Source organism: Camellia sinensis, chromosome 3 (genome assembly GCF_055761805.1).
Source record: "Camellia sinensis isolate YWXY chromosome 3, ASM5576180v1, whole genome shotgun sequence".
Taxonomy (NCBI): domain Eukaryota; kingdom Viridiplantae; phylum Streptophyta; class Magnoliopsida; order Ericales; family Theaceae; genus Camellia; species Camellia sinensis.
This window is the reverse complement of record NC_138963.1, coordinates 29116832-29131929: the sequence shown is the minus strand read 5'-3', so window position 1 is coordinate 29131929 and position 15098 is coordinate 29116832. Positions and strand designations below refer to the sequence as shown.

At 31.7% G+C, this 15098-nt stretch overlaps 1 non-coding gene across 1 annotated transcript; it reads right to left on the bottom strand.

Moving 5' to 3' along the window:
- Positions 1-10800: 10800 nt before the first annotated feature.
- LOC114314062 (U5 spliceosomal RNA) lies at positions 10801-10915 on the bottom strand. Its single transcript, XR_003647372.2, has one exon. It is a non-coding gene; the product is annotated as a U5 spliceosomal RNA (small nuclear RNA).
- Between the last annotated feature and the right edge of the window lie 4183 nt (positions 10916-15098).

Genomic DNA, 15098 nt, shown 5'->3' with positions numbered 1-15098 from the left:
TGATCACTCTCCGAGGATTCATCATCAGTGATATTCTCAACTGACATCTTCGAAGAATCTGTTTGTCCTTCAGCTTCGGAAGCCGCCATGAAAGCAAGGAATTGTTTATGTCCCTCTTCGCCTTGATCTTCGTTGTCACTTTCATCTTCATCAAATTTTGATTCATCATCCCAAGTGATGGCGAGGGCTTTCTTCTTCCTCAAACGAGTAGGGCATTCTGAAGCAAAGTGGCCAAATCCTTGGCATTCATAGCGTTGGAGTCTTTCAGAGTTCCCTTGTATCTTTCTTTTCTCCTTCTTGGCTATGGAATTAATTTTGAGTTTATCTTTGCCTTTAGATTTATAAGAATGAGTAGATTCCAAAAGACTAGGATTCTTTTTCAAAAAAGATTTTTTTAATTGTTTAACAAAAGCAGTCGTAATCTTGGAATCTATATCACAATCCTCATCAGAATCCTCTCTAACTTTATGAGCACTACTAAAAGCAATATCTTTTTGTTTCTTTTTGAAATTCCTGTGTGCCTCATAAGTTTGGAGATGTCCAACCAACTGATCCAGCTTGAGGTTGTCAACATCTTGAGCCTCCTCAATAGCCGTAACTTTTGGTTGGAACCGATCGGGCAAGGATCTCAAAAATTTTCCCACAACTTTGGATTCTGGAATTTTTTCACCTAAATTGAAGCTGGAATTTACAATGTCACTCAACTTCGCATAAAATTCATCAAAGGTTTCACTATCTTTCATTGAAAGGTTTTCGAAACTAGACGTGAGTCTTTGAAGTTTTGAGCGTTTAACAGAAGGAGTGCCCTCAAAAGGTTTTTTGCGACGGCAAATGACTTTTAGCGACGGCAAATGGAGGGTCGCAACAAAGAGGTTCGCAAAAAGGTTTTAGCGACGGCATGTTGCCGTCGCTTGTTTTTGCAACGGCAAAGTAGCCTTTTTGCGACGGAATTTTTTCGTCACCATTAATATAAAAAAAATTTGAGATTTTTTGAGACGGCACTATGTTGCCGTCGCTAAAGGTGTTATTTAAGACAGCAAAAATGCCATCACTAAAGAATTTTTATTGCAACGGGGATACTTGCCGTCGCTAAAAAACTATTTGAGACAGCACAATGAGCCGTCGCTAAAAGATTATTTGCGATGGAAAATAGTACCGTCGCAAAAGGCTTTTATTAAAAATTATTAAAACTTATAAAATATCTATTTTTTGCGACGGTTTGGTGCCGTCGCAAAAAAAAAAAAAAAAAAAAAACACTAAAAAACCTACTGTAAATTAATTAAAAAATATTAAAATTACATGTATTCAATGAAAAACAATTTAAAAAAAAAACCAATAATTGCATAATAATATAAAAATTCGTGTATAGAAATAATAATTTCTCGATAATAAACATATTCTTGCATTCATAACGATACATTAGCAAAATTAACCCAGTACATAATGTTCCATAATACATATATAGTACATAATGTTATTCATAATTCAAAATAACACAAATCAAAACTAGAAGTTTTCCTCAGCATTCTCCGTGGTACAACAACAAAAATTATGACATTCTTCACAGGCATGAAATCCACAAGAAACAAACTCCTACTTTGGAAATATCTGAAAAATAAAATAAAAATAATTAATGATAATATAATTATGTGTTAATATGTTAATATGTATTATTAGGAAGTGTAATGCTGTGTATAAATTGCCTTCTGAAGTGCCTAATATTGGTATCATTCTCAATTCAAAAAAGCTTGTACTAAACGTGGGAATAGCATACTAAAATGGCCAACTTCCCAAACAAGGCCTAAGCATATCTAGCATTACTCTAAATTGCTACATATAAGCATAATGGGCCATCTAACAAGTGACAAGTCAAGCATGGTGTGAACTATCTGAAACGTGGCAAACCATACTTGTCACTTATTAGATAACCCACCATGCCTTCATGTTGCAATTTAGCACCCTCCAAATAACAAAACCTCTTTGTTAACTGCAAATCTCTTTAGTTGTCCTCCCTTGACTATAGCAAAGACACGTCCCCTAATCCTAATTCATGTGGCAATGCAGCAAAAGACATTCACACCAGTAATTAATGTGAGTTTATTTTAAATTTCTTTTATGGCATTACAACATGAAGAAACACAAGATACTCCATGATACTAAACCATTTAGACATACCAGTTAAATTCATATAACACAAATTCTATTCATTAAAATTGAATCCCATACAATATTATCACATGGAATTGAACTTAGAATTCTGGAATTCACCAACTTGTTTCTTTTGTGTGTGTTTTGGTGGGGATAACATGTCAAGGTTGTGTTGGAATATTGTAAAAAAATGAAGGAACAGTTATATCTCTTTATATCTTCTTTTTTCCTTCACAAATTTAAAAAGGTGACCTCTTGAAATCGTCAGCATGTTAGCTTATAAGACTTTGTGTAGTACATTTTGAAATTTTTTACAACAAACACAGCTCAAGCATATCAATATTTTCCTCCTTTTCTTCACAAAGCACACAATTAAAAAACAAATGCACACAATTTCTTCAAGTTCTATTTAATTTTGTAAATGACATCAAAGTCAAAACACAATTGTTTTGCAGAGAGTATACTTAGAAAAACATTGTACGAGATTAGTATTAGTAGGTGTACAAGCATTAAAAAAACAGGTACATGTTTTAATCGTAGAGGACAAACATGGTGACAAATATGACAATCATGATTCTATTGGTCAAGCAATAAAGCTAGAGGGTGAGAGAGATAAGATTGATGCATTGGAGTATGAGGTTTAGTTGACCCCAATCAAATTCAAAACAACTAACTGAATGCATATGATGTATCTAGTTTTTTATAGGATTTCTCACATGATCATATCAAGTTGAATGAAAAGTATGTAAAAATAAAATTTTTATGACAATCTATACTTCTTGTTTACCATTTGAGATCAATTTAATCTTTTTTGTTTACTATTTTGTAGTCAATCTAGTATGCCAACCAATTTATATACACACACACACACACAAATTCAAGTTTAGTTCTTTGAAATTGACAAAAATAAATAAATAAATTTAAAAATTAAACTGAGTTGAACTAGAACATAGTTTTTAGAAATAATTTCACTCAATAGTAGTTGGTCTGCTGGACTTCACCTTGAGGGAAGGAAATATGAATCATCTCATTGAACAAAATTTCTAGAACCGCCACTAAGTATATATATATATATATATTTTTTTTTTTTTTTTTTAAATTTCCCCTTCTCTTTCTTTTTGATCCGTAAATCTTCTACAAACCAAAATTCACATGGATAAAAACAACGGTTATTTTCACCTTTGGCATTTTCATCAAAATTTCACTTTGCTCGCTCCATTTTCAATTGTGAAAATCAAAAATAAAATAAAATGGTTAAAGTCAAAGGGTCATGCCCGCAAACAAGTCCAAAAGATGCTTATTTTTCTCTTTAGTCTTTCGTTCTTATATCGTGCTGGAAAAAGTACGATAGCGGCTTTCTTTTCCACCAATTACCAATTATTGAAATCAAAGGGATTATGATAAACAATCTATTTCAGTTAGGTAGTCAATGATATGAAGTCTTTATAAAGGGAAAGTGAAATATGTCTACAAAACAAAGTAGAAATCAACTCATGGACGCCAACTAAAATTATGTTTCAGAATCTGCCATTAACTATTTTACACAATCTTTAGAAACCTTGATGACCGTTGATACATATTGAAGAAGACCAAAAGGGCATATAACAAAATTCGATGAATATAATGTGGTATAATTTTTTTTTTAAAAGGTTCTCTACAGAACTGTAAATTTATTTAAGATTATAAGAAGATAAACAGGATGCCAAGACAAAAGAGTTGCAGTTTTCATCCATTCAGATGAAGGTCACGTATGCTACAAAATTCATTGTTCTTGACAGAAAATCAACTACATTTCACATTTATGAAAGTGGGATTGATGGTTAGGGATAAACTATATCGGAATTGGTCAGTTCATCAGCAATCATTATATTGTTTTCATGGTTCGCAGTTTCAAACACCATTGAAGCTGTTCAGTATAAGAGTTGAACAGATAATTTCCATCAGCAAACACAATTTGGAGGCAATTTAAAGGCTTGGTAATGGAGAAGTTTTAACTTGTTCAGGACTGAGAATGTTCTTTGCAGTCAGAGATTTATGAAGCTCAAGATCTGGCTTCTATGAGTCAAACTGAAGTACACACTTATTATCCAAAGATAACTGGGGCAGTCTAATAAGATGCCTATACATGAGTTCCTTGTTCATCCATCTACAAGGAATCTCTAATATATGGTTGGGTATGGATTTTATTTTTATGTTTTCAATTCTGCAATTTTTAAGTATATTGAATTTTGGTTTGTGCTCTCGTAAGTTTAAAAATTTAGGAATAACTCAGAAACAGTCACAATTTTACTTCTATAGCAGTTTACAAAGGACTTGAATCCCCAAAGTCAACAAACTTGCTTGTACATGAGTTTTCTCCCTCCAGTGAACAATCAAAAGGGTAAAAGGGCACATCAATATTGATATGAAATTCCTCATATTCTATTTGTGGTTGGTGAGATTTATCATACCGTAATTCATGATTAAGAAAAAGTACCCCTTGATCATTCATATCTTTGTTGTCTCCCTATACCTATCAAAGAAAAGAAAAAGAAAAAAAAAAAACTTTGTTGACTCGTCTCCCTAAACCTCAACTAAATAAATATTGTATGATGAGACTACTAAATGAATGCCCCTAATTGTGATTATTGAAAGTTGTAGCATCTCCAACGGTAGTAGGCATTTTACCTATCTAAATATTACTATAAAGTATATATTTTATTTTGCCTATCAACTGTTTTATGTTTTTACTCCAACCATGCTCTTTATTTTAGCTATTTATCCAAACACTATTAATTTTATAGAATGCCACGTCAACAACAAAGATGGAGGGAAATGATCCTAATGATTGAATACATTTTGCCTAGCGTTGAAGGTTAGCTACATGTAGCTAGTGAATATGAGTTGAGCCAAAATGCCTAATCATATGCCTAGTGCATTGGAATTGAAAAAAGTGAATCACACTAGGCATTTTAACTAACAAGTATTATATGCCTAGTGCATTGGAGATGCTCCACGTTACTAATTTTCAAATGTATCATTCAACAATTAGAGGGACAAAAGCAAAAAAGAAGAAAGCATAAAATCATGTAAACACCATAAATAATGCCTACAAGCATAGGATACTTTACATATGGGACACAAACTCTATTCAACCAGGGCTGCTAAATTGCTAGAGATTTGGGACAGCAAAAACCACAAAACATCACAATCCAAATGGACCTCTCAAATTGACAATGAGCCCCTTGGAGAAGCCACAAACAAAAAGTGATTCCAACAAATGAATATCAATCTTTTCAAGCTTGAACTTTTACCATCTGCTTACTGGTACTTTCTATATTTCCCCAGTTATGTATGGATAATAACTATGCGTCTACTGAAAGTAATAATGCTGGGGGTGCTAAATAAAATGGTTAAAGTCACTATGACAAAGAAGGAATCTTCATTTAATATAGGGAAAATTACAAATCAGTGGCACAGTAAAAAAAAATTTTCATTTTCATGGTGGTGCAAATTTTTTTGCTTGCATGGTAAAAGTCCTTTCTATGTGTTGTACCAAAAATAATGCCATTGATTTACAATTTCTCCTTTAATATACGAATGGAAGATATCACAACACATGATGTGTCTTACTAACCATTTGTGGTAGTTTGTGTATCTCTCTCTGCACAGCTTTAATGGAGGATCAGAAAGGTAATTCTACACTTCGATGCCTTTAAATTCAGCTTCTCTTTTTGTATCCAAACCCCAACCGCCCTTTTTGTTGTATGTGTCTTTCATGTGATAGTAAGCAAAAGGTTAGAGCACAACAATGAGACATAAACAGATAATAAAGTTCATCCTTGCAAGGCACAAATATTTCTAAATTTTCATCACCAAAAAAAAAATTTTAAAATTTAAAAAAAAATCCTAACTTTATGTGCCTACAAAATAGATTTCCCCAAGAAGTAAACGTTGTAGTAATAGGCGTGAAGGCGAACTAATCAAATCAATACATATATATATATATATAGAGAAAGAGAGAGAGAGAGAGACCTCGGCAGTCAGGGAAGAGTTTGATGAACCAGGCATGAAGGCGAACTCCAGCGGAAGATCTAAGCCATACATCTTCGTAGGTGAGGCGGAGACGAGAAGGAGTGACAGGGTAGGACTTGGTGAGGCCAGGCATCATCGAAAGATCTGCTGTTCCTCCTCCTCCGACGCGTAGGACTTGGTGAGGCCAGGAAGCATCGGAAGATCTGCTGCTCCTCCTCCTACGACGCGTAGGACTTGGTGAGGCTAGGCAACATCGGAAGATCTGTTGCTCCTCCTCCTCTGACGCTGCTCCTCGACGACGACGACGCTGCTCCTCTGCCGCTCGCCGTCGATCAAGAGAGAGAGAGGGGAGTAAGAAGAGATTAGGGATTTTTGGATTTGAGATTGGAGATTTTTTTTTTTTGGGGGGGTGGAAAAAAAAAAGGGCAAGAATAAAAAATAAAAAAAAAATTTTTTTTTTGGTCAGAAATGAAATTTAAATAACAAAATAATGTCGTTTAACTCTTTCTTTCATTTTTTTTTTTTTTTGTTGCGATGAGAGTTGCCGTTGTCAAAAAAATTTATTTTTTGTTAAAATATATATTTTTTGTAGTTAATAATTTTTTTTTAAAAAAAAATTTTTTTTTTTTTAAGTTACTAAGATTGAAAATTTATTTGTTTCATTTTTATTTTAATGAAAAAAAAAATATTATTATTTTTTATTTGGTAGAAGTAGGGGTAATATTTTAATGAAAAATATTTTCCACGAAAATAAAAGTTAATTTTCTGTGGTCAATGAAAAATATTTTTCTGCGGCCCATTTTTTTTTGTTATTAAAAATCATGAACTAATTTTTTGTGGTAGAGGAGAGAAAGCGACAGTAGTGGTGAAGGTGGTGGATAAGAGATGATGGTGGTGGTGGTGGTGGTGGTGGTGGCGAAGGAGATTAGTGGTGAAGTTGTGATAGTGGTAGAATAGACGGAGTGGCAGAGGTGAAGGAGAGGCAATGGTAGTAGTAGTTGCAGTAGTAGTAGTGGTGGTAGTGGAGTGGTGGCAATGGTAGTAGTAATGGTAGAGGTGAAGTGGCGACAGTGGTAGTAATGGTGGTAGTGGAATGGCGTTTGCAGTAGTGTTGAAGGTGGTAAAGGAGATAGGTGGTGAGAGTGAGAGAGACAGAGAGAGACAGAGTGATGAGCGAGAGAGAGACAAAGTGATTGCTAAAAGTGCATTTTCTTGTAATGGACAGATAAATCGAGAGAGAGCTCAATAAATAGAGAAGACAGAAGGGAGAGAGTGAGCAACGCGAACACAGTGGGAGAGAGAGAAAGTGAGAGAAAGAGAAGAGAGAGAGGGAAAGAGAGAGACAAAAAGATAAAGAGATAGAGAATGAGAGAACGAAAAAGAGACACAGAGAGAAGAGAGATGAACGAGAGAGACAAAGAGAAAGAGATAGAGAGAGAGAAGAGAGATGAACGAGAGAGACAGAGAGAGATGAGAGAGATAAAGAGAAGAGAGATGAGCGAAAAAGACAGGGAGAGAAAAGAGATGAGAGAAGAGATAGATGAGTGAGAGACACAGAGAGAGAGACAGATAAAGAGACAGATAGACAAAGAGAGAAGAGTGATGAGTGAGAGAGGAAAAGATGAAAAAATGGGTGAAAAGATATAGACAGAGAGAGAAAGAGAGAGAGAGAGAGAGAACAAAAAATAGCGAAAAGAGATAAACGAGAAAGAGACAGGGAGAAATGAGTAAGAGAGATAAAGAGAAGAGAGACAGAGAGAGAAAAGAGATGAGAGAGATAGACAAAATAGAGATGGACGAGAGACACAGAGAGAAAGAGAGACAGACAGACAGACATACAAAGAAGAATGATGAGTGAGAGAGAGAAAAAGAAGAGACACAAAGAGAAAAAGAGAGACAGGCAGAGTTTATAACTCATAACAAAACACACTACTTTCACAATATTGAAAATTTTGATCAACACTCATAACCAAACTCTTTTTAAAATTCAATTAAAAAAATTATTATTAACAAAAAATAACATTAATCAATTTTTTAATTGACATACTACAAAGGAAATAATTTTTTTTCAAAATAAATATTCAAAAAATTTAAATCATAAATATTTAAATAATTTAAATAATCTAAAAACTTAAAATAAATATTCAAAAAATTTAAATCGAAAAAATTTAAATAATTTTAAATGTTAATATTTTAAATTTAAAAATAACTCTACACTCAAATCGTAACCAAACACATAAAACAAAACTCAATTAAGAAATTATTTTTAAAACTCATAACCAAACACATAACTCGAAACTCCATACTACTTTCACAACTCTACACTCAAATCGTAACCAAATACATAACAAAAAAATTAAAATATTTAAAAATATTTTTATAAAATATAGTTTGAATTTATTTTTATAAAATATTTTAAAATTTAAAAAATTAAAATAGTAATATTTTGAAATTAAAATATTTAAAAATATTAAAAAAAATGGTAACACATTTAAATATTAAATTTTAAAATATTTAAGTATTTAAAATATTTAAATATTTAAAATATTTTAAAAATTAAAATATTGATTTGAATGGAGTTTTGAAATGAGTTTTGAATTATATGTTTGGTTATGAGTTTTGAAAAGTAATGATTATGTTTTGAATTGAGTTTTAAGAAATGGGTGTAAAATTATGATTTGAAAACTCCAAACAAACAACATACTCAAATTAATGGGTGAAACTATATTTTGAGATGCTTACCAAACGGAGCCTCTATTTTTTGCGACGGCAAGTTGTGCCGTCTCAAAAAGTCTAATTTTTTGCGACGGTAAGTTGTGTCGGCTCAAAAAGTCACATTTTTTTTGCGACGGCAAATTGTACCGTCTCAAAAGCTCAAATTTTTTGCGACGGCAAGCTGTGCCGTCTCAAAAAGTCACATTTTTTTGCGACAGCAAGTTGTGCCGTCTCAAAAGGTCACATTTTTGGCGACAGCAAGCTGTGCTGTCTCGAAAAGTCACATTTTTTGGCGACGACAAGTTGTGCCGTCTCAAAAGGTCACATTTTTTGCGACGGCAAGTTATGCCGGCTCAAAAAGTCACATTTTTTGCGACAGCAAGGTGTGCCATTGCAAAAATTCATTTTTTGCGAAGGCAAATGTGCTGTCGCAAAAAGTTTCATCTTTTAAGCCCACTTTTCTTGTAGTGTCAAACTTTAAAACAATCCACTTTGACAAGTCCCACTTAAAATATATATGCATGAATGCATTACAATTTGTTCTTGTCTCACTTCGATGATTTTTTTATCATCGTGTGCCATTTATATTTTTCCCTCTCTCCCTCCTTACAACAATCAAACTTTCTACTAGTCATAACATCATCTTTCTTGCTTTTGTTACAGTAATATCTTCTAATGCTAAACCCTACAATTCTTCTATATTCATTATAAAACTCATTTGCAGCTTTTTCTGATGGAAACTCCATACCAAAATATGGTGATTTATCCTTGGCCAACTCTTTTATTTCTTCGATGCATCTCTCAGGTCCACCATCATCAATTATAGCATCCTCTATTTCAACACTACAAAATATGAAGGGAAAAAAAAATGAAACAAGAATTTGAGCAAAAAAGCCATTAATTAATTTCAAATGCTGAGTAATTAAACAATTCAATGAAATCTAATAAATCAATTAATAATGTAAATTAATTAAAAGGGTAGCGGAGAAGGGGGGGAATCTAGTACAGTAGCATTGGAAATTCATTGTGTCTAACTAGATTATAATATATAATTGCAAAATTATATTAGAATTAGTATATTATATGATATAGGGAACCCTTTGGCAGACACCCTTAACAATGTGAACCATATGCCCCCTTATTATATAATTTTTTGTATTTTTGTCACAAATGTAATGTTATTTTTTGTTGAGTTATGACAATTTATGATTAAAAAATTAAGTTCGTATTTTGTAGTAAGGTTATATTTTTTTTATTGAAACTTTTTTTAAACCATTAAATGCGTAACATCACCACAAAAATACATAATATTGTTATAAAAATTTGTAATATTTCTACAAAAATACATAACATTGCTACAAAAAAAAATTATTTATGAATTCCAAATTATCGTTACTCTTTAAAAAAATTATATAATATTTATACAAAAATACCTAAACATGTACAAACAAAAAAAATTACACAACAAATAAATTTTCTTATAATATACAATTGTGTTTCTCAATCCACTTACAGAAAAACAAACCAACCATTATTCTTGTTGAACCACTAACACACTGTACAAAATAAAACAGGAAGCACATATATATATATATATATATATATATATAGATACACATACCAGTTTGTTGAACAATAATGGTCCCTAAATCTGGTGAAAGGACGGTAAATCGAAGATGGAGAATACCGTTCAATCCGTTTAAGAGAAGACAAAAACGTATAAAAATAAAAATAAAAATAAAAAACTAGTTGTTCAACTTCAACTTACTGTAAAGTGGTGACCTTTTGCTTAAGGGGGACGACGGCCGATAGCTAGATTGTTTTGCTATAATAAAATAAGAATCAATGTAACCCTAAAAAAAAATACAAAAATGGAAAAATGGTGTCGTTTCAATAGCATAGCAGACATAGTAGGGAGGGAATGATTGCAGTGACCTCTCATCCCCACATATTAGCATATGCCACTAAATGCAGTGAGCACACAGTATTCTTGAGTAAAAGGCGAAAGAATAATACGCTTTGTGCTCACTGTGTGGTTACGTGCCTTCAATGTATTGCTTCAAAGGCTTCATATTGCAACTCTTGCAGGGTGAGTTTTTCTTTCTCAACCAATGTGGGATTTTTTTATAATTATTTATTCAAATTACGTTCTATCAATATTTAAGTGCCCCATTGCACTTTGGAATTAATCTTTGGCCCCGTTTGTTTTAGGAAATAGAGGTGGGATTGAGATTGAAATTGAGGTGGGACCCACTATATGTTGTGTTTGTTTTGGGAGATAGAGAGGGGATTCACAATCCCATGGGATTAGAATAGGCCTTGGTGTTGGGATTGAGATGGAGGAGGTGGATATGGTATTAGGAAATTAGTCCCATGGGATTAGGTTTTTTTATTTTATTTTTTTTATATGTTGGGAATTTTTTTTAACATTAAAGTTTAATGTTTTTGTATTTTTTGTTAAGTAAAAATCATAATTTTATTTGTTTTAATATTTTATATTTCTTTTATAGGGTAATAATTTAACAATCTCTACATTAACAACCACCATCAAGAAAAACACAATTTTACTTAATCCCCTCACTAACAATCTCCTCACTATCAATCACCTCACTATTAATCTGCCCAGGCCATGTTTGTTTGGCGGACTGGATTAGGTTGAATTAGCATTCTCATGACTACTAATCCTAGGATTACGAATCCCTTTAGGTTGTATATCCTATCTTATGTTTGGATTGAGTTAGGATTATAAGGAGGGACTAGTAGTCTAAACTTTGGCTTAGTCTTCCAATTTATATCCCACCCCCCTCTGTGAGATTGAATAATCCATCATATGTGAGATACCATATCCGGATGAATTCAATTGTTTAACCTAACATCGGATTAATAATTTTATTTAACTATTAGTCCAATCCCAAACTCATGTCCACTCAAACAAACATGGTCTCACTATCAATTCCCTCCATTCTACTTCTGAAAACAGACGAGACCTTTATTAATTCCCATCTTGACTTGGCCCATTCTAGTGGGACAACTCCTCTGAGTACTAATATACACATTTTTCTTTAGCCTGTAAGGTTCTCTATGTTTAGGATTAGTACTTTGTGATATTCATCGGGAAAAAAAAAAAAAAGGATTAGTTCCTTGTGTTCATCAAAGTTTCCAATTATCAATACTAAGTTTGATTAGTTCGACCCTAGTTAGCATAATTATCATCTAATTGATATTTAAACTAACAATTCAACCATCTCTATGACATTGTTGTGTTGTCGATTTTTCTAATGAAGCTGATGCAAATTAATTTAGTTGGCTAATTTATATATACGTCAAATACACTCTGAAGACCAAATATATTTACTACTTCAAATTAAAAGACCTCTTGTTGGTACAATCCCCCTCGTTTATGACTTGTACATTTTGATGCGTCAACTATAAAATAACAAAAGTGATACATTTGTATAGTTGAGATCAAAATGTATAGGATTATAGATAAAAAGATAAAGTGACATTCACTAATAGTTAAAAATGTGAAAATGCATCAAAAGAATAAAGAATAGTTCCATTTGTACTCATCGTTTAACTACATGCCTTGATGCATTACTCGAGGGAATTTATATGACCATTTACACTTCAATTCCCAATTATAGTTCAAATGAATGTGATCTCTATTTCTTAATCCCAAATGTTGGGCATTTTTTTTTTTTTTCAATTATTAAAATGCAATAATGAGCAAGAACGCTTCACATGTAGCCCCCTGAAGATCAAGCTGCCTTTTTCTTTTTGTCCTTTCTAAATTTATAGTAAAGAATGCCATAAGTAAGTCAAAAATCCTATCTCCTAAATTAAGCTAAGAAAATTTTATAACATAACTGTAGGAGCTCATCCACTAATTGCAACGAGCACACAGTATTCTTAGTAAAGGTAAAAGAATAGTTCACCCCTACAAGCATATAGTAATAGATCCCACATCAAGGTCCAACATACATTATTTAGAACTCATACCCACTTAAAAGCTTAAGCTTATAAGTGGAGAATCTATCTAATATATATTAAGAAATATCTCCCTTTACTCTTTATTCAATATGGGATTCTACCTTCACACATGCTCCAACATTTTTGATATATTGCTTCAAAGGCTTCATAATGTAGCTCTTGCAGTGAGTTTTTCCTTCTTTGCCAATGTGGGATACTTTTTTTTTTTTTAATCATTTATTCAGATTTTTTTTTTCCCATCAGTATTCAAGTGCTCCATTGGACTTTGGTATTAACACCTAGTATCTTAATCAAATCCCAACTTGAGATTTGGCCCCTAGTAGTACTTTTGTTCATCAATATTTCCAATTATCAAATACTAGTTTAATTAGTTCAATATTAGTTAACATCATTATCATCTAATCAATATTATAAATTTACAGTTCAACCATATGTATGACATTGTCATACGTCGTCCGTTTTTCTTATGAAACTGTTGCAAATTAAAAAATGATACCTACATTTGAGTCATTGATGATGGCTACATTGAGTAGTAATTAATACCTATAATTGAAGACGACTCTAATCATAACAATGGATGCAATGATAGACCTATAGAGGGCAAGAGGAGGCGATTGCCCTTCCTACGATTTCAAAAACTTTCATTATTATTGTAATATTAATTATAGTTTGTCTCCAAATTATAGAAGTTCGCTCCCTCTAAGTGTTTTTTACTTTTACAAATTTTAAGTGGTGCTCTCTTGATTTTTTTAAAAATTTATGTGGTTGCTTTTCTATATCTATAAAGCATTGGATTAAAAAAAAATTAAAAACATACAAAATATAATAAAATTAATAATTTACCATTGATAACAAGCCCTATTTCTAGATTTAAAAAAATGCTTATTTGTATACGTTTTCATCTTATTTTTGCTATCTATATATTGGTAGTAAATTGGTATTGCAATTCATACTTCTTATTTAAAAATTTTGTTAATATGTATATTTTTGCCCCCTATGTGAAAATCCCGGGTTCGTCCTTGAATGGATGGGAACCAATATGATTTTGGGGCACAACAACATAATAATAAGATGGGAGAATTATGCTAACGATCCTTATAGTTTAGGGTTTGTGTCACTTTGGTCCCTAACCTTTTAATTGTAATACATTTTTTTTTTTATCGGCAAAAGAAAACTTTATTGATGGAGTATATACAAGGTATGAAAAGATACATCAATAAAGAGAAGCTTGGAGCTTGAAGATACATCAAATGTACTACAATTAATGTATTACATTAATTGTAATACATTTGACTTTGAATTTTGAATCTCGTTCTAAATAAGGAAAATTGAAGACATTGTTGCTCCATTTTAAGGGCAACGTAGTCAATTTGATAAACTATAAACTAATTTGATAAAAATAAATGTTAAAAATTTGTTTTTGAATTTTTAAAAATTGTTTCTACCTACTAAAGATAAAATTATGTAAAAATAATAAATCTTTTATATTTTTATATTTTTTTTTATTAAATTAATCTTTAGTATGTATTTGGATGATGATCATATAATGGGGTTTTTTTTTTTTTTTTGATATTTTTGGATGGTTATAATGTAATAGATGGTTGTATTTGTTGTTAACAGATATTGTTTTATAGTTATCATATAATGGATGGCTATTAGGCTTTTAGTGTGTAATCGATATGTTTAATATATGAAATGTTTTTAGTTTTGAATTTTTTGATTTAATAGATTGGTTTAATAATGACATCAAAGTTGTCGCCATATTTGACTTTTGAAAAAATTGAAACTAATTTAACAAAAATAAATATCAAAAAAATTTATTTTAAAAAATTATTTCTACCGTCCCAAAAGATAAAATTATATAAAAGTGATGTGTTTTTTTATTTTTTTTCACCAATTTAATTTTTAATTTCTTGGAAAAATTTTCTAAAAATAGATTCTAAAAATCAAGTAAAATAAAATTTTATAATCAAAAAAATTTAGTATTATTCATTGAAAAAAATGTCATTACATTTCAAATAGCATACAAGTTAACTATGCTGGCAGAGCTCAATTGATACAATTTGTCCTGTTTTTTATGCAGTTATACTGGTCATCTTTATTCATTCTTCCCAAGAAGATTATTAGAGCCATTGAAACCCTTCTTAGGTCTTTCTTTTGATCTGGCTGTGAGCCTAAAACTCATGGGGCTAAAGTTTCTTGGGAGAATATCTGCTACCCTAATATGGCGA